The sequence below is a fragment of the Terrapene carolina genome, unplaced genomic scaffold (assembly GCF_002925995.2).
Source record: "Terrapene carolina triunguis isolate 2854851 unplaced genomic scaffold, T_m_triunguis-2.0 Scaffold55, whole genome shotgun sequence".
NCBI classification, from domain to species: domain Eukaryota; kingdom Metazoa; phylum Chordata; order Testudines; family Emydidae; genus Terrapene; species Terrapene triunguis.
Genome location: NW_020664406.1, coordinates 1,434,078 through 1,457,162, shown reverse-complemented (window position 1 = coordinate 1,457,162; position 23,085 = coordinate 1,434,078).

Below are 23,085 nucleotides of genomic sequence, written 5' to 3'. Positions count from 1 at the left end.
ATAGACATAAAATGTAAAAACTTAAATATCTTAGAAACAGTAGCCAATCAGTTGTTTTAATTGTCATATTTGAATTCAGCACATCAAAATACATAATAAATAGCACATTTTATCTCTGAAACAGACGACTTCTCAAAAATTGTAGACCAGTGTAATGGGAACATCTCAAAGTTGCCATTGGACAGATGGAATAACTCTGTGTACCACTGTTATCTTGACCATGCAGGAGCAACCACAATCACCTTGGCCAAATCCTGTTTTATTTTCTTTAGAACTTTGAGGATAAGAGGGAATGGGGGAAATGCATACATCAGACCCGTTCCCCAGTCTAGGAGGAACGCATCTGTCAATGATTGATTGTCAGAGCTCACTCTTGAGCAAAAATGGTGACATTTTGTATTGAATCTAATGGCAAATAGACCTATGTCCAGAAGTCCCCAACTGTCAAAAATGTTCTGAGTCACTGTGTCCTTTACAGTCCACTCAGGCATTTGCAAGGAATCTCTGTTCAGATGATTGGCAACCTCGTTGTTTTGCCCTACAACATGTAAAACAATTGGCTAAATGTTGTATAGAATACACTGTGACGTTCCCCTCTGGTGTTATCTGGACCGGTGATCTGCTAGGCCTCTCCAATCCTTGACTCTGGGAGCCGGCCTTACCCTGCTCTGCTGTGAGAACCCCCACTCCTGGGCTGTTCACACATAGCCTCTGTTCACGCATAGCTGCTCCCAGCTACTTGCAAGCAAATGACACTGGCCGATATCTCCAGTCCCAGACACAACCCTAGGAACCTCCGTCTTGCAATATCCAGTTCTACCCGCTGGACGCTGCAAGCTTATATAAGTTCGTCAATTTAACAAAGAAATTGATATATACCAGGCTTGTTATCCCAATGAGAGTCTCTGACACACTGCAAACCAAATGCACTGCTTCAGGTAGAATAAACAAACAGATATATTAACTATAAAGGTAGATTTAAGTGATTATAATTCAAAGCATAACAAGTCAGATTTGGTCAAATGAAATAAAAGCAAAACGCATTCTAAGCTGATCTTAGCGCTTTCAGTGTCCTTACAAACTTAGATGCTTCTCACCACAGGCTGGCTGCTCTTCAGCCAGGCTCTCCCCTTTGATCAGCGTTTCAGTTGCTTGGATTCTATGATTCTATGGTGGTGGTGTCTGTAGATGTAGGTGGAAGAGAGAGCATGGCAAAATGTCTCTCCCTTTTATCATGTCCTTTCTTTCCTCCTGGATTTGCCCCCCCCCCCACCTTCAGAGTCAGGTGAGCATTACCTCATCACAGTCCCAAACTGCCCAAAGGAAGGGGGTGACTCCCTTGAGGGTCTAACAGATTCTTTTGTTGCTGCCTAAGCCAGTGTCCATCGTTCTTGTGAGGCTGGGCTGGGTTTGTCCCATCCATGCCCTGATGAGGTGTGAACTACCTCTCTGTTCTTGGAGAGTTTTTGCATGGGCTCGCTTTAAGCCATGAGGAAACATTTTCAGCCTCATAACTATATACATGAAATTATAACCTATAACCTTACTATAACATTACTGTAACAATTACTATAACATCACTATAACAACCATGCTCAGTGCATCATGAGCCTTCTGAAGACACCCAACATGACAAACTTTGCATTGGATACCACACAATCATTTTATAACGATGAACATGGGGGTGCTGGGTGTTCCCCCAAGGCACAGACCACCAATCCCAAAATTTTGTCACCTTGTGGCACAGCTGAGACAATCAAGTCCCCCTTTGTTTGTTCATGTAAAATATTGCAGACATGTTATCTGTTGCCACCTGTATTACCGCATCTTGAATCTTTGCAAGAAACTCTGAGAGAGACAAATGAATGGGCCTCAGTTCTAACACATTTATGTGTAGCGAAGACTCCTTCTCATTCTAAAGACCTTGAATGAAAAGATTGCCGAGGTATGCTCCACAGCCTATCTTGGAAGCATCTGGAGTGACTATTTGCAAAGGGAGGTGGGTTGAACTATATTCCTTTGAGCACATTCCACAGCCATCACATTAAAGAGAGATGAATCTTTCTTGGAACGATGAATATACTGTCCAAATTGGGTTTGACTTTCTTTAGTAGCCAGTGTTGCAGTGGCCTCATTCTGAGTCTGGCTTTTGGGGTTACATACATTGTGGATGACATGAGGTCCAATAACAACAGAAAGTACCTTACCCTCTAAGAAGTTGTAAAAGCAGCCTCTTTATTGCATTCTTTAGTTTCAGAAACCTCTCTTCCAGAAAGAAAGCCCTCCCCTTTATGGAGGTAAGGATTGCCCAGTGAAAAGAATCTGTTGTGATGGAATCAGAAAAGACTTCTCTTTGTTTATGAGGAGACTCCAGGCTTCGAACAGAGAACAAGTGGTCTGGATAGCTATGTTTAATTCATTTTTGGATGGGGCCTCGAGGAGCCAATTGTCTAGGTGAGGGAAGACGAAGATCCCTTGTCTTCTCAAATTCACTGCTACTAGAACTAGGCATTTGGTAAAAACCCTGCATGTGGTGGAGAGACCAAAGGGTAAAACTCTGTATTGGAAACGGTCTGAACCAAGGACAAAACATAGATATATGCAGAGTGATGGTCTTATGGTGATATGGAAATATGCATCTTTGAGATCAAGAGCCGCGAACTGATCCAGGGTAGATAGGGAGGGGTTAAGCAGAGCCAGAGATAGCATTTGGAATTGAAACTTCCTGATGTATCTGTTTAGGACTGTGAGACCCAAAATTGGTCTGAGACTTCCATTTTTCTTCAGGATTAGAAAGTAATGGGAATAGAAGCCTTTGTTTCTGCAAATCAGTGGTACTTCTTCTGCAGCCCCTACATGCAGTAGAGTTTGTATCTCCATTTTTAACACTCTGTTGTGGGAAAGGCCCCTGAAAAGGGAATGTGGTGGTGGCGGAGGTTGCATGGCTGAAGGAATATGAATTGGATGAAATAACCTTCCTTTATTGTATCTAAAACCCATCTTTCCAAGGTGATTGTTTCCCATGCATTGCAACAAATGGTCTACAAAAATGTGCAAAGAGGTGTTTCAAATTGGTTCGAAGCTCTTGACTATCACATCAAACCTGCAGTCTGCCATTAGGTAGAGAGGATGTGGCCGAAGAATTCTTTGTTCTTGTCTGGGACTTTTAATATTTCTTCCTCTCTTGTGTATGAGAGGATGCATGCTGTTGGCGCTGCTGTTGATAATATGGCTGCCTTCTTTGGTTATGATAAGGCAAATGTGAAGGAGGTAGAACATAATGCCTGTAATACCTGAACACAGTCATAGATGTTTTGCGTCTATGAAGAGGCAGTAGCCCCAAAGATCTTGCTGAGAAGTGACTCTCTTTCTTCTTCTCCAGTAGCTCATCAGTTCTTGCACTAAATATACCATCTCCATCAAACAGTAAGTCCTCTATCTTCGATTTTATTTCCATGGGGAGTGAAGATGATTGTAACCATTCATGTCCCCATGGAGCTATCAACAATGCCACATAGACTTTGAGGCAGTATAGGAGACATCAAATCATGCCCTTAAGGCATGTTTGGCTACGTTCTGGCCCTCTTTAATGAGAGCTGATGTTACCTTCCTCTGATATCTGAGAGTTGTTTAATGAATATATATATCTTTTCCCATAGCTGAAACTGATATCTGGTCATAACTGCCTAGTAGTTTGCTATGCACATATTTAATGAAGCTGAAGGAAACAATTTCCTCCCTAAAGAGTCCAACTTGCCCCCCTTTTTATCATAACGGGTAGAAGACAAAAGATCTGACCTAGATATTTGAAGTGTGGCTGCTATCATGAGAGAATTAGGCTGAGGATGTATGTGAAATCATCATGTGGGATTTGGTATAATTTGTCAGACTTTTTTTAAAATTGGTTGGCACAATGAAGAATTGGACAAAGGGATTTTGCTGGTTGCCAGATGCCTTCTAATATAGGCAATGAGGCCTTACTCTTTGCAGCAGATCCCACTATGTCAATGTGTGGCCTCTTCAAAGGCATATAGCACAGCATGTTGGTGACTGATTCTCGCCTAAAGATTTCAGGCAATGAACATATGTGTTAGAAGTTGGGAAGATCTCCAGACAAGATGCGCATCTCTTAAACCCACATTTCTTCACATTGGGCTTCGCCATATCTTAACTAACTAATGACTATGACTACTCTATGTAAATTAACTTATCCTAATACTAACTATATTATAAACTATTTACAAGAAGAATTTTGAGGCACTCATCCACTACTGATCTGGATGATCTGGAGAAGTTCATGTCCTAATGCTGCAGTGGTTGGAGGGAACTGAGGTGGCAATGGATGCCATGTCCCTTTTGTAGCCACATCCCCATAGCATGCTCAAGCACTGGAGAGGGGCAAGGTGCCCGAACAGGGAGTTCTACTGTTCTGGCGGCATCTGGTCAGCGCATCCCAAAGTGGGAACACAGAAGACACTCAAAGAAGAATGTTCCTTGCAGGTAGGTGGTAACAGGCACTTATCTCCTGTCTGGTCATTGTGTAGTAGGTATTATCCACCTCACAATCCATGTCTATTTGCATACCTAGCCTGAGGCTAGGCTAATCAGGAGATTGTGATATTGACAAGAGAGGAAAGCCACTGGAACATACTTTCAGCAGGGAGCTCCCTGTTTATGAATATGGACAATGGATTGTTCTGATATATCTGGGGATGCAAACCAACACCCTGAATCCTTCACCTAGGAGACAAGCTGACAGCGTGTCTTGTCTCATGAAAAGGGGATCACAGCCCACATGGCTGGAAAGCATGAATGAGCAACATTTTATTAGACCGGAGAGTATCTTGTTAATTAAGTTTAGGCTCTAGAATGCCTGTTATGATTTTATGTTACATATAACCATTTGTTTCCAATATTTCTATTTGCTATCACCCAATCTGCTGTACTTTGCTAAATAAACTTTTACTTGTGTTCACAATACATTTATCTAAGTGCTGGGAGTTAAGTGGAGCGGTGATCTGAATTGTAACTGGTGTTCTTTTGGGAGCAGCAAATTTGTGAATACTGTGAGTGTCCATTGGAACAGGGGCTGGATGCTCCAGAGAGATGCTCAGAGAGCTTGGGAGTTGGAGTGTGCCTATCGCTAGAGAGAGAGTGGGGCCTGCATAGACCTATGAGTATTTGTGTTGCCTGTGGCCAGAGGAGTTGGGGAGCTGACCCATGGCAGGGAAGAGCGGTGTGCCCCCCAGCCCTGCATACCCCCTGGAAGTATCACACCTTCTTACTCTGTTCTCCCCGTTCTGTCCCCTTCATCCTCATTCCCTTCCCTTGTCTTTCCATTTAGCTTATCCTCTCCTAACTAAACCCACCAAAAGAAAAAAAAAAAGGAACTATAAGATTTCCTGTCATTACATTGTTCACTCTGCTTCTCTCATCCTGTGTCCCTGTCTGTTTGACTGTATGTTCTTCAGGCAGGTACCGTCTACTACTCTGTGTCTGTATAGTGCCTTGCAAAACAGGGCCCTGATTTTGGTGGTTCTTAGGCACCAAAATATAATATAATTAATAACACAGCTTCAATTATCCATTCTCACTTGCATTCACATATTTTCCCTGAGGGCCTGAAACTTGTTCCATCAAATAAAAACCAGAAGAAATAACTGTACAGAAGTATAACCTGTTCAGCCACAATCTGGATCTTGCAATAAGAAGTAAGGAACAAAATCCATTTGTTTCATACAGCCAGACATTTTCCCATTCCTATCCCATTCTTCAGCCCACACAATTTCTTTTAGGAATTGCAGTAGTTTATTCTGCTCCATGCTAGCCATTAAAAGGTATTGTTTTCCCTCACAGATGGTGCTCATTTTACCTAGAAACAAAAGAGAGGCCTTGAACCTCTTGTTGGCAAAAGTTTTCTTGAGTATAACAAACTCCTTTGCAAAAGTGGTTGGATGAGAACATGGAAACATTTATTGCTTTCTCAGCTCAAGTATTACAGTCATGTAGGGTGACCAGATGTCCCGATTTTATAGGGACAGTCCCGATTTCTGGGTCTTTTTCTTATATAGGCTCCTATTACCCTCTACCCTCTGTCCCGATTTTTCACATTTGCTGTCTGGTCACCCTACAGTCATGAGGAAACATTCAACATTGCTTTCCCTTTCAGTAAAGATTGGCTCAAACCAACCCCCGGACTTTGAAGACCCCCTAACTCTGAGTGTGTTTGAAATCTGAAAATGAATTCAGATCTGTATTACTCAAATGGCCTCTATCTTTATAACATACTGTAATCATAACATAACATAGTGGGGAGTATAGCATAAATGCCTAGATATCTTTCTTAGCTTTTTCTCAGGTGCCTATTGACTGTGTTATCAGGCCCTAGTTCTGCAATGAGACTAGTTAGGTGGTCTCCTGCAGAATCATACAAGTGATTGGTAAAATGACACAAATAACACTGAGTGAACGATTCAGTGAGAATTATTTACTTAATTTATTTAGTCTGTGTCTGCTCACAGAATATCTGCAAGCAGATTGCAATTTCCATGCATTCATTCATTATTTGTAATTACTTGGTGATTTTTGTTTGTTTGTTTGTTTCATGTTTTTCACTCTATGGATTGATCATGAACAGTTCCACTAAGAATATCTGGTGGATACTTGATATCTGAAATTGAAACTGTGTTGTGACTGGTCACATGGCATTATTTGTGTCCTTTGATATGATAAGTGTACCTCTTAAAATCAGGCAGAGGGCTTCAAAGAAACCAATGGGGGTATGAATATTTCAGGGTCGCAGGTTAGTGAGAAGAGTAGGTAAAGAGGCCTAGCTGGTAGAGCTGGTCAAAATATTTCCATCTAAAGGTATTTTTGATGGAAAATTACTTTTCTTGGGGTGTCCACGACTGTGGGTCACCTGCCTTCCCCTGCCTCCAACGAGAGGGAGTCTTTCTTGTGATAGCTGGCTGTCAGCTCCCTGACACTGGCAGCCCTTCAGCCACTCGAGCATTCTTCTCTGGACTCTGCCAGCCTCTGCTTTCCCTGGCAGGTAAATACTTGGTATACCCTCATCCCTGAAAACCTCAGAAGCATCCCCCTGTAGTGTCCTGCCCCATCACTGGACCCTCACAGTAACTAACAAGTTTGTTACTCCAAAGGTAATAATATATACACATCAGCTTGTTTGATTCAGCTGAATATCATCTCTAATATAACAACACAGCCCTGTAATCTATTTATGTTGAAAACAAATTATGAATGAAGGTAAAGATTTTAAGAGAAAGTGAGCAAGAACAACGGGTTACAAACAAAGCAAACATTTTTGACACGCACACAGACGCACACAAAATAGTTATCCCAAAACCCAAAATGAGAAAATCTGAAAACTAAAAAATTTCTGATTTTCGGTTTTCAACGAAAACCTGATGAAAATGTTGCAATTAAAAATAATTTCCAGACCAGCTCTACTCACAGGCCTTGCCCACGGTATCATTCCTGGAAACCACTCAGTAAGACTTGTTGATTGGGTCAGGGTTTATATTTAATATTATCTTGTTATAGTCACACAAAGTAACTATGGCCATGTCTACAGTACAAACTTCTGCCAGCATAGCTATGTCAGGCAGGGGTATGATGAGATGTGCTTTGTGACCAACATAAACCCTAGCAAAGAGGCAGTTTTAACAACTCAACCACACTCTGGCTGGTATAGTTCAGTGAGGCTGGAAGAAGCTATACTAGCAAAAGTGCAGTTTTGGTGGTATAAGTCGTGTTCCCACTAGTGCATTGCTGGTATGGTGTACTGGTATAGCTATACCAGCAAAGTGCTTTTAGTGTAGACATGGCCCAAGTGCGCTTGTGTGGTCCCACTTGAGAAGGGTGAGATCAGATCCTTGTTTAATTTACTCACTATCAGGTTTCTGCTGAGAGACTTTGGGAACTTTGTCACTTGCTGTGTCAATCAGCATCCCATGTTATATAAACAAGTTGTGAGGTTGGGAGCTTAAAATTTGCTTTCCATGACCATGTGTGCAAATAAAACACTAACCATGGAAAGCAAAGCAGCCAGAATTAATTTGTTTTAAAATATGAGAATGCTACAGTTGTGGAAAGCTGATTCTGGTATCAGAGTTTTCTAGGCACAAACCAGACAGCAGAGTACAAAGTTCAAAGGCTTCTTTTCTCTCTCTCTCTTATTTCTTGCCAAAAAAAATACTCACATACATTGTATTATTCTGATTTGTGCAGGTCCCAGAAGGGAGCCAAGCAACCTCAATAACAATCACCCTTTAAAAAGTCTACTGCTTACCTCTTTGAAAGTCAGTAGAGGTTTGAGGGATATTTCTAATACTTCAAATGAGGGCTAACACTGCCCTGAGAGAGAAAAAATGTGATAATTACCATACTTCCTTTCCTTCCCTCTCCTTTTTTTTTTTTTAAAGGAACAGCTACTAAGTTTATCCCAAGTTAAAAAAGGCAACAGTCCAAGTGCAGCTGAATGTTCTTGTTAAATAATAAAACGCCTCCCTACAGCTTAGTTTGTCTACAGCTATTATAAGCTTTAATTTTTAGATCAGACAGATATGTACATCACAGTGCAGTACATCCACTTACTTGTTTTGTTTTGTTTTTTGTCAGTGTCTGTTCTTTTGCTTCTGCACATTAGGAAAGCTGTTTGTGATTTGAAGATCTGGCAGAACTGTATTTTTACAAATGGTTGATTTTAATCATGCTTGTTGATTTTTTTAATTAATAGAAGGAGATTTAATGTTCACTAGTGTGAAAGGATACAGTCCTGCGAAAGATGCCAAGTGCCCTTAGCTCCCACCATCTTCAATGAGGTGTTCAACATCTCACAAAATTGGACCCTACATTTGGATTAATTAATTATCTTTATAGGCGTCTTATTTATTAAGAATGCCAGCACTCTCAACTATATCAAGGTGTTTCAAGTGAACCACACAAAATATACTCCTTGTATTGCCATGAGGAATGCATCCTATTTCTTGAAAGAGGTGATTATAACTCAAGACATTAGATCTGCAGCAGGATGAGCTGTTCATTTTTGTGTGTTGACCTTTCCCTGAAGCAGAAAGTCCTGCTTGCCTGCACTGAAGACCCTTTCTAGGACTCCAAGATTCAGTGAACTACAGAGCTGTAATAGATGGTGTTTGGGTAGAGCCTCTGTACCATCACAACATTACTGACAGTCAGTTAGACAAACACTGACTCCGGGAGTAAGCAGGCAGCTCAAACCTCCCACAGAAATTCAAAGTGGAGTAATGAAGCTTGGTTGGCGACTGAAGGCCTAATCAGGAACTCTGTGGAAAGCCAGGAAACTCTAAAGAACGGCTACCTGGTAGTCCTAAGGGAAAGGATCTCTGAAGAGGTAGAACTCCACAGTCAGCTGTTAAGAGAGTTGGAGCCTGAGATGGGCTGAGATTTTTATGATCATGAACCTCAAGTGTTGGGGAGAAACACTTGGTCCACTCCTCCATCAATTTCAGGAGCTTTCACATTTTAGGATGGGATTTCCTAAATCACTAAACATTGGCCTAATTCTGCTCTGAATGAAGTCAGTGGAACTTCCATTGACTTAAATGGGAATAGAGTTAGGCCAACATAGACAGTTTTTGAAAATGCCACCCATAACTTTCCAGGATTGATATGAGAAAGCCAAGATCCTAGAAAATCTGTCTTTGCTTTGTGGTTAAATAATGATGCCGTGTTAATAGCTTTTGTTGCCTTTACTTTGATTTGGTTTCATTTCAGCTACTGATTTAGGATATAATGGCAGTTATAGATGGCTAAATTTTATTACAAAATTGTGTAAAATGTACCAACTCTCATCTCATTCCTGGTTTGGAGAAAGCTTTTGTGCTCATTTGGGTAAATCTGATAATTTTAGGATTGTTGACTTCAATATAACTTACCATTAGAGGAAATTAAAATAAACAGTGGAAAGAGGCTACACTGATTCTTGTAATGTGACTGAGTAAAACTAAGACTCCTTGACTCATTTGAACTAGGCTCTGAACTAGTTGACTTGGGCTGCGACTTTTACAGAATTTAGTGTTCTCACAATTTCAGCTTGTACAGTAGTTTCTTAAAGAAGAAGAAAATCTTCTCCTCCTGTCAGACAACAATCATCTACAGATGGAAAAGTGACTTTGAGGCAGCTCTGATGTGGAGAGGCCAACCTACTAAATAGCTCTGCAGAGATCTCCGTGCAGTGAGCCTTCAAATCTGATAACGGATCCAAAGTGACAGATGTACATGAGATCTACTTTCATCCGAAAACTGCAGTAGCAGGGAAGATGTTTTTCTTTGCCATTCCATTCTGGTATATTAATAAACACAGCATACTTGAATCTGTGAGTGTGACACACTGGCCCATGGGTGCCAACTGGAAGAGGGATCACTGTTGTGTAACAAGAACAGGAGTACTTGTGGCACCTTAGAGACTAACAAATTTATTAGAGCATAAGCTTTCGTGGGCTACAGCCCACTTCTTCGGATGCATACGAAAGCTTATGCTCTAATAAATTTGTTAGTCTCTAAGGTGCCACAAGTACTCCTGTTCTTTTTGCGGATACAGACTAACACGGCTGCTACTCTGAAACCTGTTGTGTAACAGAAACTTCTAACCGGCCTGACAAACTGACTATACCTAGCGCACTGCTTTCATGGTAGCTAACCATAAATGATATCGTGTGAGGTCTTTAATGAATGCCAGGATCATGATGATCATTAATATCATTGTGAAATGCATATACTGGTACTATTTTAAAAGTTATATATGTATAATGAAAATATGTTCCTAATGTCTGAATCAAGACAGGGTTGACACACAGATTTCTGTCAGACAAAGGATGTATATTCATCTATCTTGGTTTACATGTAATTAAGCATTGTTAGCCAACATAGTGGAAGCTCCATTTACATATGAAGTCAACAGGAGGATGGGAAGTCAATAGAGACACAGCATACTGGAGACTGAACCACAGGATGTTGTCCTGTGTCTGGGAGCAGACAATAAACTCTGGGGAATACCAGGGGAAGGCAAAAAGACACCCTTTTATTCTGCAACTGAGGAAATAATTGGACAGCATGTTCACATTTATGAAAACAGGATCTCAACCAGGCTTGGTTAAAACGCTACAAAAGACACTTGGGGTGAGATAAACTTCCTTACACAGGAGGTTAGCTTGTTAAGTAAAATTGACTCTCTAGAAAATGTGTTATGATTTTGTTTTATATGTAACCTTTCAGTTTCCATTATCCCTACTATCTCTTTAATCTCCGTCTTTGATAATAAACTTATGATTGTTTTTACTGTAAAAATACCTCAGTGCTGTGGTGTTATACAAGAAGCTGATCCTAAACTGAATCATCCAAGATAGTGTGTACACTGGGAACAGCAGACCTGGTATTTTTGTGAGTGTTCAGTGAATAAGGGGCTAAACACTACGGGGGAACACTGCAAAGAGTCTCTGGGACTGGGGTGCAGCTATTGTTGACTTGAAAGGCAAAGTAAGGACTGGCATAGCCCCAAGGCCGGCCCTAGACCAAATGGCACCCCAGGCGAGGAGCGTCTTTGGCACCCCCCCTCCTTTGTTAAACTTTTGAATACCTTATTTTTTATCGCATTTGTAGCCCATTTCATGACTTTGATGCATGATTTGCATGCATGATTTATCCCTGTCATATAAGACGATAAATTTGCATGCTAGGATCTGTAAATCTGTATTTATTCATGTCATATATAAGCAAATACGGAATACCTGAAACATGTTACTTCAAACATTCTATTTTCCTTTTTGTCACTAACTACAAAAACAGCACCCCGAGCCCGGTCCCCCAAAGCCCGGCACCCCAGGCTATTGCCTGGGTCACCTGCCCCTAAATCCAGCCCTGCGTAGCCCTGAGTAAGATGTTTGGATAGCTAATAGACTGGGGGTGTCAGAGAGTCTCTCTCTCACTTGAGGCAGGGGGAAACAATGTGACTCACAGTCCTGGGCACCCCAGGAACCGTCACAGTGAGATGTGACATTATGGAAATATTTTGATGGAAAATTAACAAAAAAGGATTTGCCAAATCCCTACAGTTACATCTGAGTTCAGGATTTCTATTAACTGCCATGCAGTGCTTTTTATTATACCAATTTACTTTGCCAAAAGTGAGTGAGAATACTGATAAGATTTAGAGCATGAGCTTCTTTTCAGGGAATTGCTTCAACAAGGAAATGAAAAGGGTTATTTTATAAACTAATCAAAAACTCAACATGTTGCCAAAGTTAAGTTCTTTGATTGGGGGGAAAAGACAAACACTGGATACAATTTGCTGTTAGAAATTAATCCTCTTGGATGTGTTCTACAATCAGGAACACACTGTGTATCTGGGAAAAACTGCCTATATGGTCCCACAAACACACACTGCTAATAATGAATCATCAACACAGACCGAATACCATGTCTTTGCAGTGTGGAAGCTTCATTTGGGATGATGAATCCTAAGTGTTTTAATAAAATTACATACTAGATAAATCTTGATACAGGAGAGCTACCGTGGCACAGCTGATTCACTCTAAGTCTTATAGTTAGGAGATTGCTAATGTATCTATCTCTCTGGAGTACCAGCTTCATCACAGGGGGACCAGTTCTGCCAGCCTCAATCCACAAAGCAATCTCACTGATTTCAGTGGGGTCACTCTTATGTCAGTACACTACAGGGAAAGAAGGCATAAGGAACCTTCTCCCACTTAAGTTGCCAACATAATGGCCACCAGGCAGAATGGCTGTTTCCGTACTTGGGGTAATGCAGAAACTGCTTTTCCCCTTACTCTCCTTTCTATGCACTATCCAACAGCGTGTGGGGAGTTAGCTGCAACACACAAAGAAGTGTAGCAGCAGGAACACTGCCTCAGTGCTCTAGAGCGGGGTGGCCAACCTGAGTCTGAGGAGCCAGAATTTACCAATGTACGTTGCCAAAGAGCCACAATAATATGTAAGCGAGGGAATGGTCCCGCTATTGTGGGGAACTTTCCTGGCTTCTGCACTACCCCAGTGAAATGGGCTAGCGGAAGGATCTGAGTCCTCGCTCCCACTTCCTTTACCCAGAGGTCTCCCCTTCCACTCTCCTGTCTGGCAGAGTCCTCGTAACCCCAACAAGGCTGGGCCCAGGATTCCTGGGGGGCTCAACCCCCAACCTTGCTGTGATCACCCAGGAGAGGGGCTAGGGTGTCCCCACTCCGGGGTGCTTTCTCTGCACTGGATGCTTTCCTGACCCAATGATCATTATATATGATTTAAAGCAATACAGTTTATTTAATTAACAATTAGTTTAAAAAGGAATAAGGAAGAATGGGAAAGGTTAAAGGAAACACATCACCCAGCTCTGTGGCAGGGAACATCACAAACAGTGTCTCTGGGATGTCAGGGCAGTTCACAGTCTGTTTCTTGTAGGTCCCAGGCCTCCTTCTCAGGCCCTGGCTGCACTGCAGGGATGCTGTGGGTCGGACACTTGCTCTGGCGGTGGCCACACGCTCTCAGGCTGTAGGTGGCAGGACCCTTCTTCCCAGCGTCGTCCCCGCCCTGTCAGGGTTACAATCCCCCTCCAAGTCTGGCCTGCAGAGCCTCTTGGCTGAGGCATCTCCCTGTGCTGGGCCCACTGCCCAGGGTCCCCCTCGCTCTGCCCAGCTGCTCACCGCACTCAGCTTCGGACTGCTCCACTCTGCCTCAGCACTGCTGCTGCTTCTGCTCTGCCTCCAGCTCCCTGGGCTGCATCTCTGGCCCCTCTGGCTCTGGTTGCTACCGCTCTGCTCCCAGGGCAGGTCTGCTCTCTCTGGGCTGTGCTCTGGCTTTGGGGCTGCAGCTCTGCTCCCCAGCTCAGCTCAGGCTCCTGCTCTCTCCTTAGCTCGGCCCCACTCTGTCTGACCCAGGCAATTCCAGCTCATACAGAGGATGGGACCCCCTGACCTCCTGACTCCCTGATTAGCCTGCCCATCCTGTCAATCAGGCTGACCTGGAGCATTGGCCTCTCCCCATTGCCCCTGGGGACTGTCAGTCTCAGGGTCTTCATTTCCCATCGACCCTTCCCCTTTTGGTACTGGGAGCTAGCCAACCAAAACACCCCCACTGAGTGTTAGTAAGGGGATAATAGTCCCCTTAGAAAATACATCAGCAGCTACCCCTCCACCAGCTCCCAGCACCTCCTGCCCACTGGCAGACCCACCAATCAGTGCTTCCCCCTCCCTCCCCACACCTCCCGATCAGCTGTTTTGTGGTGTGCAAGAGACTCTGGGGGGAAGGAGCGAGGGGATGGCAAGCTCAGAGGAGGGGGTGGAAAGGGGTGGAGTGGGGGCAGGGCCTGTGGCAGAGCCAGGGGTTGAGCAGTGAGCACCCCACGGCACATTGGAAAGTTGGGGCCTGTAGTTCCAGCCCCGGAGTTGGTGCCTATACAAGGAGCCGCATATTAACTTCTGAAGAACCGCATGTGGCTCCGGAGCCACAGGTTGGCCACCCCTGTTCTAGAGATTCAGAGGACATTCTGTGTCTCAGGGCAGCTCTGCACTCCCTCTTTTCCTTTCAACACAAGGCTGTGCCTACAAGGCACTATCAAGCCAAATGGGGCTACTTGTGGAGTAAGATACCACTCAACATAAGGGGCACACTCAGGCTTGGAATAAGGAACATTTGAAGGGCAAGGTAATAAAATCCAGGGGAGCCAGATATAAACAGATCAAGTTTAGAACTTAAGGACCCAGTTCTCCTCTCATTTACCACCCCAGTGTAAATCTGGAGCAACTGCACTGAAGGCACAAGTGAGAGGAGAATCATGCCCTAAGGCAGCAGGATGACTGCTTTAAGCCATGGCCCTGATTCCCGATTCACCAGTTTTACACCAGTGTAACTCCATTGACTTCAACAGGCATAAAACCAGTGTAACAGAGTGGAGAATCACTGGACAACGGTCCTAAAAACATACAGGGCCAAATTGTTTTCTTAGTTACATGAATGTAAATCAGGAGTAACTGCATGGATTTCAGAGCAAAATTTTGCCCACAGGACACTAGCCTTGAATCAAAGTAGGACAAGAATTGAGAGGTACTAGTAACTAGATCATCCCTGCACTCCAGATGCATGTGCTTCTCTCTCACTGCCTGGAAGAGTATGCTTCACAAGGGGCTTGATTCTAGTTTCACATCAGTGTAACTCATTTGACATAAATGGGGTCCTTCCTTATTTACACAAGTGATGGGGGCCCCCCCATGTGGGGAAATAGCAGAGTGTGCTGCGGCTGTTCTTGCTGAAAAAGGACAGAGTCCTGGCCCCTGCAGTCCTAGGGACTGTATTATAAGAGCAGCTTTCTCTGTAACAAAGAAAGATATTCTGAGCGGCAGGGCTATATTACTACCATAAGAAAAAGGAGATGCGTTACTCAAGGAATAGTCAAGGGTTTTAGTTTAAATACAGACAAAAGAGATAAATAAAGTATAATGTTTAGAGAAACTGTAAGAACTTAGCCCTAGGCATTCTTCTGAATAGGCAGCTAACATGTGTCCCTTGCAATCCACATTTACATTCTACAGGTTTGTTACACATGGCCAAAGATGCTGGAGGTGAAGCACTTTAAATATACTCGCTATGGAATTCAAGAGGTTACACCTAAAGCAGTGCCTTGAGCACTTTGCAGCTGCTTGAGATCTTGCTCCTGCTATTTCTGCCCCAGGAGTGCTTGACAGGCAGAGATGTTGGCCTGAAAATAATGCTTCCATTGTTTGTGGTTAGGAGGAGGTATTAGGGGTAGGAGAACCTGTCTCAGAAATGCTATTGTTGCTGGAGAGTCAAACCAGAAAAACTGGTTCCTCCCCAGAGAATATCCTGTTTTTTGCTACTACAGTACTTTTCAAGAGCGGGTGAGCTGTTCTGTTTGGGATGAAGAGGCCTATGCTAGATCAGCACTATTTTTTGTGTTTTGTTTTTGAAGATGACAGAGAATAAATTTGTTGAAAAAGAGGAAGGCTGTCAATCCAAATTGTTTGGCATTCTGGACTTTGGCTGGGAATTAATACATTTTATAGACTTATCTGAGAATTGAATTTAGTTTATGCTGCTTCCATATTTATCGTCTTTGGGCTGGTCTACACTACACAGTTAGGCCAATGTAAGGCAGTTTAGGTCTACCTAATTATATCAACGTCTACACTACAGCCTTGCTCTCACTGATGTAAGTGCTCTACTACACTGACATAACTCCACCTTCATGAAGGACATAGGGCTCATGTCAGTAAAGTTAGGGTGATGCAGGGTCTGTGTAGATACTGCCTTGCTTACATGGCTGTTGGCTGTCTTGTCAATTTCATGGCAGAAAAGCCAGGCACCAGCTACCCCCTGCTCCCCTGCAGAGTTGGGAGCTGGGGCGAGAATGGACCCTGCTCCAGGCTGGGAGCCAGGCCAAGAAGCCTTGGGCAGATGGACCCCACTCCCAGTTGGGAGCCAGGGCGAGATGCCCCAGCTGTCTGGATCCTGCTCCCGACTGGGAGCCAAGGCAAGAAGCCCTGGGTTGCTGGACCCCATCCTGACTGGGAGTCAGGGCAAGAAACCCCAGGTGGCTTCCCTGTGCTCCGAGTGGGGAATGTGGAGAGGAGGGGGGCACAGCCAACCAGGAGCCCCCACTCCCCAGTGCCCCTCTTAGGGCGGTGGAAGTGCTCCTGGTGAGGAATGCCACCACCAACAGAAGGAGGGTAGTGTGGACAGTAGGTTTCCGGTATAGGGTGGTGTTTATGTGACCATCGCTTATTAGCACAGTAGTATCAAGGAAATAGACCGCTTGTGTGGATTGGTCTAGGCTGAGGTTGATGGTGGGATGGAAATTGTTGAAATCATGGTGGAATTCCTCAAGGGCTTCTTTTCCATGGGTCCAGATGATGAAGATGTCATCAAAGTAGAGTAGGGGCGTTAGGGGATGAGAGCTAAGGAAGTGTTGTTCTAAGTCAGCCATAAAAATGTTGGCATACTGTGGGGCCATGCGGGTAACCTACTGACCACTATACTTACCTACATGCCTCCAGCTTCCATCCAGGACACACCACATGATCCATTGTCTACAGCCAAGCCCTAAGAGACAAGCGCATTTGCTCCAATCCCTCAGACAGAGACAAGCACCTACAAGATCGCTATCAAGCATTCTTAAAACTACAATACCTACCTGTTGAAGTGAAAAAACAGATTGACAGAGCCAGAAGAGTACCCAGAAGTCACCTACTAGAGGACAGGCCCAACAAAGAAAATAACAGAACGCCACTAGCCGTCACCTTCAGCCCCCAACTAAAACCTCTTCAGCGCATCATCAAAGATCTACAACCTATCCTGAAAGATGATCCCTCACTCTAACAGATCTTGGGAGACAGACCTGTCCTTGCTTACAGACAGCCCCCCAACTTGAAGCAAATACTCACCAGCAACCACACACCACAGAACAAAAACACTAACCCAGAAACCTATCCTTGCAACAAAGCCCAATGCCAACTCTGTCCACATATCTATTCAAGTGACACCATCATAGGACCTAATCACATCAGCCACGCCATCAGGGGCTCGTTCACCCACACATCTACCAATGTGATATATGCTATCATGTGCCAGCAATGCCCCTCTGCCATGTACATTGGCCAAACCGGACAGTCTCTACGAAAAAGAATAAATGGACACAAATCTGACATCAGGAATCATAACATTCAAAAACCAGTAGGAGAACACTTCAACCTCTTGGGTCACTCAGTAACAGACTTAAAGGTGGCAATATTGCAACAGAAAAGCTTCAAAAACAGACTCCAACGAGAAACTGCTGAACTTGAATTAATATGCAAATTAGACACTATCAACTCAGGTTTGAATAGAGACTGGGAATGGCTGAGCCATTACACACATTGAATCTATTTCCCCATGTTAAGTATCCTCACACCTTGTTGTCAAAGTGTCTGAAATGGGCTATCTTGATTATCACTTCAATAGTTTTTTTTTCTCCTGCTGATTATAGCTCATCTTAATTAATTAGCCTCTTAGAGTGGGTAGGACAACCCCCACCTTTTCATGTTCTCTGTATGTATATATATCTCCTTGCTATATGTTCCATTCTATGCATCCGATGAAGTGGGCTGTAGCCCACGAAAGCTTATGCTCAAATAAATTTGTTAGTCTCTAAGGTGCCACAAGTACTCTCATTCTATAATCCGTATGCTAAAAGGCTGGAATGAAACCTTAGTCTACTAACAAAATAAAACCTAATGGAAAGCTCTGTTAAGCAATGAGAATACAAGGAGAACTTTGCAGTAAGGCTTGTTATGGGATAGCATCCTGCAAATACTGGATTGGGAGTGATTTCAAACACAAATGATGGAATATCCTTGACGCAGGGAATTAAAAACAGTCTCCCTGAAATGGGGAGAGCAACCTGCCCTTCTTATCTCCATTTCACTGCTGTAAATTACAGCATGGATGTTTCCATTTAGGTCATACAAAAGGCAAGGCTGATTTGTGACCTTGTTAAGTAGGCTGACATGTCTATATGGTACAGTTTGGATATTCACAACAATGTGCGCAATGTTTGGTAATAATAACTGTTGTTAGCAAGCTGACAGTGTTTAACTAAAACATCCCACCCTGACAGCAGGTGTGGGTTCTGTTGATTCACTGGGGACAGAATATATAAGGAAAATAGGAGTGGCTCTCTGGAGAGAGAGGATCTGGGATGTAGGCTGAGAAATCCTTGGAGAGGACTCCTGGAAGCAGCCAAGTCTGCGCAGAAAATCTGGGCTGGATTTTGTCTTGTTTTATTTTGAGTTCCTTTTGTCAATCAATCCAAACCCCAGCAAGGAGGTGAATTTTTGATTCTCTGCTATATGTGCATTTTGTTTTAGAGCAGTTTGGGAAAATCTCTTGCTCACCATGTCTTATAAATACTGCTAGAAAAACAGACTAAAAATATCCCTCAGTGCATTCTTGTATATTGTTAAACAATCATTTGTCTCCACACAGGATACATTTGCATTATACATTGTAGCTACAAAAATAAAACAATGGATTTGATCCCTTTTTGTCATCTTCCATAAAATTTTAGTTCGTTCACACAATGTGTGCTCTAATGGCCAAGCAAAGATTGAAGCCAGGAGCTGCATCCAGGCTGCCCTCTTCAAGCTTCACATGTCAGTGTAATGCCTGCAGCTTTATCCCATTTGTCACAGCAACTAAGAGATTGGAAAAAATTAGTACTTTGTTTTGGCCCTATGTAACTAGCTGAAGTCCATTTATAGTTCAGAGGTGTTGAATGACACTGGTTTGCTCTGAAAGATTGCCCAGTGCAGTCTCAGATAACTGGACTAACACAATAGAACTGGGAATTTACCTTGCAAGAATTATGTGTTTATGCAAATAAACTAAAATTCAAAAGGAAATCTTGGCTGGATAGCTGTACACATAGAATCATGCTAATTTAATTAAGTTATAAGATAAAGCTTCGCTCCCTATGAGATCATATTCCACAGTAATTGATCAGAAGGACTTTTCTTTACTTCCTTTCCGTGACCTTGGAAACAAATAAAATGACATTGAGAATTCTTCCCAATCTATTTTTTTTTTTGGCATCCATACTAATTATTTGTCAAGGTGATGAAATGAAAAGCAAGGGGTTACATGACATAGTGTACTAGACCTGGTGTGCCCATTATGTCATTTCTGACTCCACTGCCTGCCCATCTCAAAAAAAGTGATTATGGTCACCGGATATTGGTCAACAGCCAGGAAGATTTGATCTAGTGCAGGGAGGGTTCTGACCTATGAATAAAAAGCTCTCTCTTCTAATCCTAACTGATGGCACTCTCCATCCCCACTGTCCTCATGAAAGGGACAGTTTCATACTGAGGCATCAAAACAACTGTTTTACGCACAAGATGTACTCTCAACAAATTGTGAGAAAACTGTCAATGGCAATTTACATACAAGTAAAAAGCATTATCTAAAAAATAGGTCAAAGGGGAAAGTCTTACAACTCTTTTCTCTGTTGAAAAAAATCCTGAGCGACAAGAAAATATAAATTCTAAATTTGTCTTTACTTAGTGGGACTTTGTCAGGGTTAGGACAGCCCTGAGGGAGGATTCATGCCATTGCTGCATCTCCTCAGTGCTTGACAAAGATACTCGGGCTGGGAGTTGGGAAATGGATTCAATGCTTACTTAACATAATCACTTATGACACAGAGTATTTGTGTTAATATCTGTATTTCAGATATTTGAATCTGAGGGATGGGAATTAGAATTAGGGTATTTACTTTCTCTATTAGCATTTCTATAAAATCTTGACAAACAATTAGAAAAGGTGGTGGTTGTTTTGTTTAACTTAAAGATTTATATAGTAGCTTTGCAGTACTTGACACTCTATGGAATAACATCACATTTCCTGCTCTAAAGAGCTTGCAATATAATGTCTATATTCTGCATTGATGTATACTCTATGCCACCCCACTGACATCAATGGGATTGGATGGCAGAGATTGTGTGTGAGAGCACACTGTACCTAATTGTCAGATGTAAATAAAACCAAAATTATTTTAATTTGTGTTTGGAGTAATAACTAGAAGAGACTAGAAGTGAATTAGAAAGGTGCTTTATCAAGAATTATAAAGGGACACATATGTAACTCAAGACCCAAATTTGCCTTTTGTTAAAGTTTTTACACTGTCTATTATTATTATAAATGTATGTATTAACATACATTTTTAAAATTTCAGTGAGAAAGGTAGTTTGCCTTGATTTAAATATTTCACTGTCATGTTTGCAACCCAAGCATTGCAGAATTGTGATGGTGCATGAGAACCAGCAAGAAAAGTGACTCTGCTGTCTATAAACAAAAGTGAAACTGACTAAATTTATTACTGGCCCATCTGAGAGAAAAGCGAAAAGGAAACCGCATACAATGGGGCATAGAACAGGTAAAGATATTTTGGTTTTGTTATGGCTTAAAATATTTTTAACGTGAAGTAGCTCTTTAATTCAAAATCATCATCAGAAAAAATGAAACTGGAACATGGTTTAAGATACAGAGCTCTGCTGAACTCAGATTATATTAGCAGAACTCCACCCAAAACTCTTTCACATGATATTAAAATGACAGTACAGTCAACAAATGAAAAACAAGATAGAGACATTACAACATCAGAACAAACTGTCACTGGCTGATCAGTAATCCTGAAAGCGGGACACTATTGCCTAGCAACTGCTCAGTGCTGGTTAACCCTTCAGTGGCTGTTACATGCATCCTATAAACTTGTGTAACATCTCTTTTTTAAAAGACATTTTAAAGGTTTGAGAACCTTGGCCCAACCCAGGATAAAAGCATTTAAACTAAAATGAAACAAATATAAGATAATTCTTCCTCCCTGAAAAAATGCACCTTTCTCAGGACTGAAGGTCCAGTTTTATTTCTGCTATCAGGTGAAAGGAATATTCTGCTTTAATTCATCTACTTCTGATATGCAATATCTGTCACTACATATAATGGGCCAAATTTGTCTTAGTTACATCTGTGTAATTCCATTGGTTGAGGTCACCCCATCAGGAAAGCAGAATGTTATCCAATCGCTGTTTTATTGGCTGACAGTTGATGCTTCCACTGAACATTCTCTGCTGGTAACACTTTCACTTGATTTTGGCTCTCTCTATTCACTTAACTTTATTTTGGCATAATCAGATGACTATGATGCAGTTGCAACTGTATGTTCTAATGCAATACTTCTTCCTTTGTTAATTATGGTCACCCAAAGTTTTGCTTACTGTTTGCAATCTCTCTTATTTTAGTTAGCAGTCTATTGCACTTGAGTAGTTTTCCATTTGCGATTTGCTTCATAGTACTCATTTGCCAACTGACTTATGTAAATGGTCACCTAAGGCCAGATTTACAAAGGTATTTAGGCACCTAAAGATGCAGATAGGCACCTAGAGGGATTTACAAAAGAACCTAACTACCCAACTCTGATGGCTTTTCTGCATCTTATGCAGCTAAATACTTTGTATATCTGCCCGCTCCTGAATATATAACTTTGGAATCACTTTTGTACATCTGTTCATATTGCAGCTTTTGGTTTGATCTGTTTCCTTTACTTTATCCTTAACTTCTAATGGGGTCCTATCTTTAACCGCAGATGTTGTTTTGAACAGGGTGTTTTGGACAGGAGCAGCTGTTCGTCACCAGTTGCTGATGAGCCACACTCTGATCTGAGAGTGTTTATATTCCAAAACACTGAGATATTCTATTCTATCCAGTTTCAAATACCATGCTCATCACTGTAGTATCTGATCATCTCTCTTCCCAGTTTTACTTTCTTAGATAGCTTAACAGTCTTCTTGGTAAAACTTGATTTAAAGGTAATCTTTCTAATTGTTTACTTGTAAGTTGTGATCCACTATCTGATTTTTCTTTCATCAGCTAATACCAGACTCCAATGTGATGTATTTTGTGTGACTGATCCCATTATGCTTTTTGGAAATCCTGAGCTGTGCTATCTTAAAATATATTAAGTCATTGACTAAAATGAACATAGATAAATTTCCCTTCTGTGCCAACAAGTCTGTTTCTAGCATTTTGCTATGGGTGAGTCAGAATTAAATAAGTGCTGAGTATCTCTTTTTGCTGAGAACATCAGAGAGGTCAATGTTCATCATGTTAATGATAAGGGTTGTATATTTTTAACTGTGCAATGCTTTTCATCCAGATGGATCCCAATCAGCACAAATTGACTGGGGCCATAGTTTGTACAATCTTACAGCCAGATTTACTAGCACAAAACCCTGCACCTGTGTAATGTTCCATTAAAATCGAAGTGATGGTTTGTCCGTAAATATACACCTCCAGTTTCATTGCAAAATTTTATAGTATTTAAGACTTATGGTGTGCATAGCTTTGGTCTCAATAATGACCTGTCATCTTCATTATTTACCACTCCCCCAATCTTTCTATCATCTACAAATGTTATCACTGATTGTTTTATAGTTGTCTTCTAGATCACTGAGAGCATAGGGCTAAGAACCC